Source organism: Anopheles marshallii (genome assembly GCF_943734725.1).
Source record: "Anopheles marshallii chromosome X unlocalized genomic scaffold, idAnoMarsDA_429_01 X_unloc_4, whole genome shotgun sequence".
In the NCBI taxonomy this organism is placed as follows: Eukaryota; Metazoa; Arthropoda; class Insecta; order Diptera; family Culicidae; genus Anopheles; species Anopheles marshallii.
The window spans coordinates 862525-866307 of NW_026525887.1; positions in this window are offsets into that span (position 1 = coordinate 862525).

Genomic DNA, 3783 nt, shown 5'->3' on the forward strand with positions numbered 1-3783 from the left:
CATTTTGGTTTGCCAAAAAGTTTCCGAAATCGATTTTGGATTTTACTTTTCATTATTTTGGGGGCTTAAAAATGATGTTTTGGTTGGTCTCTGAAAAAATGATTTGTCAAAGTCGAGTTTTAAAAGGCAACTTGCATACAAGTTTGACTAGTGACAATGAAATTTTGGTTTGCCAAAAGGTTTCCGAAATCGATTTTGGATTTTACTTTTCATTATTTTGGGAGCTTAAAAATGATGTTTTGGTTGGTCTCTGAAAAAATGATTTGTCAAAGTCGAGTTTTAAAAGGCAACTTGCATACAAATTTGACTAGTGACAATGACATTTTGGTTTGCCAAAAAGTTTCCGAAATCGATTTTGGATTTCACTTTTCATTATTTTGGGGGCTTAAAAATGATGTTTTGGTTGGTCTCTGAAAAAAGATTTGTCAAAGTCGAGTTTTAAAAGGCAACTTGCATACAAGTTTGACTAGTGACAATGAAATTTTGGTTTGCCAAAAGGTTTCCGAAATCGATTTTGGATTTTACTTTTCATTATTTTGGGAGCTTAAAAATGATGTTTTAGTTGGTCTCTGAAAAAATGATTTGTCAAAGTCGAGTTTTAAAAGGCAACTTGCATACAAGTTTGACTAGTGACAATGACATTTTGGTTTGCCAAAAAGTTTCCGAAATCGATTTTGGATTTTACTTTTCATTATTTTGGGAGCTTAAAAATGATGTTTTGGTTGGTCTCTGAAAAAATGAGTTGTCAAAGTCGAGTTTTAAAAGGCAACTTGCATACAAATTTGACTAGTGACAATGACATTTTGGTTTGCCAAAAAGTTTCCGAAATCGATTTTGGATTTTACTTTTCATTATTTTAGGAGCTTAAAAATGATGTTTTGGTTGGTCTCTGAAAAAATGATTTGTCAAAGTCGAGTTTTAAAAGGCAACTTGCATACAAGTTTGACTAGTGACAATGAAATTTTGGTTTGCCAAAAGGTTTCCGAAATCGATTTTGGATTTCACTTTTCATTATTTTGGGAGCTTAAAAATGATGTTTTGGTTGGTCTCTGAAAAAATGATTTGTCAAAGTCGAGTTTTAAAAGGCAACTTGCATACAAGTTTGACTAGTGACAATGAAATTTTGGTTTGCCAAAAGGTTTCCGAAATCGATTTTGTATTTTACTTTTCATTATTTTGGGAGCTTAAAAATGATGTTTTGGTTGGTCTCTGAAAAAATGATTTGTCAAAGTCGAGTTTTAAAAGGCAACTTGCATACAAGTTTGACTAGTGACAATGAAATTTTGGTTTGCCAAAAATTTTCCGAAATCGATTTTGGATCGAACTTTTCATTATTTTGGGGGCTTAAAAATGATGGTTTGGTTGGTCTCTGAAAAAATGAGTTGTCAAAGTCGAGTTTTAAAAGGCAACTTGCATACAAGTTTGACTAGTGACAATGACATTTTGGTTTGCCAAAAAGCTTCCAAAATCGATTTTGGATTTTACTTTTCATTATTTTGGGGGCTTAAAAATGATGTTTTGGTTAGTCTCTGAAAAAATGATTTGTCAAAGTCGAGTTTCAAAAGGCAACTTGCATACAAGTTTGACTAGTGACAATGACATTTTGGTTTGCCAAAAAGTTTCCGAAATCGATTTTGGATTTCACTTTTCATTATTTTGGGGGCTTAAAAATGATGTTTTGGTTGGTCTCTGAAAAAATGATTTGTCAAAGTCGAGTTTTAATAGGCAACTTGCATACAAGTTTGACTAGTGACAATGACATTTTGGTTTGCTAAAAAGTTTCCGAAATCGATTTTGGATTTCACTTTTCATTATTTTGGGGGCTTAAAAATGATGTTTTGGTTGGTCTCTGAAAAAATGAGTTGTCAAAGTCGAGTTTTAAAAGGCAACTTGCATACAAATTTGACTAGTGACAATGACATTTTGGTTTGCCAAAAAGTTTCCGAAATCGATTTTGGATTTTACTTTTCATTATTTTAGGAGCTTAAAAATGATGTTTTGGTTGGTCTCTGAAAAAATGATTTGTCAAAGTCGAGTTTTAAAAGGCAACTTGCATACAAGTTTGACTAGTGACAATGAAATTTTGGTTTGCCAAAAGGTTTCCGAAATCGATTTTGGATTTTACTTTTCATTATTTTGGGAGCTTAAAAATGATGTTTTGGTTGGTCTCTGAAAAAATGATTTGTCAAAGTCGAGTTTTAAAAGGCAACTTGCATACAAGTTTGACTAGTGACAATGACATTTTGGTTTGCCAAAAAGGTTCCGAAATCGATTTTGGATTTTACTTTTCATTATTTTGGGAGCTTAAAAATGATGTTTTGGTTGGTCTCTGAAAAAATGAGTTGTCAAAGTCGAGTTTTAAAAGGCAACTTGCATACAAATTTGACTAGTGACAATGACATTTTGGTTTGCCAAAAAGTTTCCGAAATCGATTTTGGATTTCACTTTTCATTATTTTGGGGGCTTAAAAATGATGTTTTGGTTGGTCTCTAAAAAAATGATTTGTCAAAGTCGAGTTTTAAAAGGCAACTTGCATACAAGTTTGACTAGTGACAATGAAATTTTGGTTTGCCAAAAGGTTTCCGAAATCGATTTTGGATTTTACTTTTCATTATTTTGGGGGCTTAAAAATGATGTTTTGGTTGGTCTCTGAAAAAAAGATTTGTCAAAGTCGAGTTTTAAAAGGCAACTTGCATACAAGTTTGACTAGTGACAATGAAATTTTGGTTTGCCAAAAGGTTTCCGAAATCGATTTTGGATTTTACTTTTCATTATTTTGGGAGCTTAAAAATGATGTTTTGGTTGGTCTCTGAAAAAATGATTTGTCAAAGTCGAGTTTTAAAAGGCAACTTGCATACAAGTTTGACTAGTGACAATGACATTTTGGTTTGCCAAAAAGTTTCCGAAATCGATTTTGGATTTTACTTTTCATTATTTTGGGAGCTTAAAAATGATGTTTTGGTTGGTCTCTGAAAAAATGAGTTGTCAAAGTCGAGTTTTAAAAGGCAACTTGCATACAAATTTGACTAGTGACAATGACATTTTGGTTTGCCAAAAAGTTTCCGAAATCGATTTTGGATTTTACTTTTCATTATTTTAGGAGCTTAAAAATGATGTTTTGGTTGGTCTCTGAAAAAATGATTTGTCAAAGTCGAGTTTTAAAAGGCAACTTGCATACAAGTTTGACTAGTGACAATGAAATTTTGGTTTGCCAAAAGGTTTCCGAAATCGATTTTGGATTTTACTTTTCATTATTTTGGGAGCTTAAAAATGATGTTTTGGTTGGTCTCTGAAAAAATGATTTGTCAAAGTCGAGTTTTAAAAGGCAACTTGCATACAAGTTTGACTAGTGACAATGACATTTTGGTTTGCCAAAAAGTTTCCAAAATCGATTTTGGATTTTACTTTTCATTATTTTGGGGGCTTAAAAATGATGTTTTGGTTAGTCTCTGAAAAAATGATTTGTCAAAGTCGAGTTTCAAAAGGCAACTTGCATACAAGTTTGACTAGTGACAATGACATTTTGGTTTGCCAAAAAGTTTCCGAAATCGATTTTGGATTTCACTTTTCATTATTTTGGGGGCTTAAAAATGATGTTTTGGTTGGTCTCTGAAAAAATGATTTGTCAAAGTCGAGTTTTAAAAGGCAACTTGCATACAAGTTTGACTAGTGACAATGAAATTTTGGTTTGCCAAAAAGTTTCCGAAATCGATTTTGGATTTTACTTTTCATTATTTTAGGAGCTTAAAAATGATGTTTTGGTTGGTCTCTGAAAAAATGATT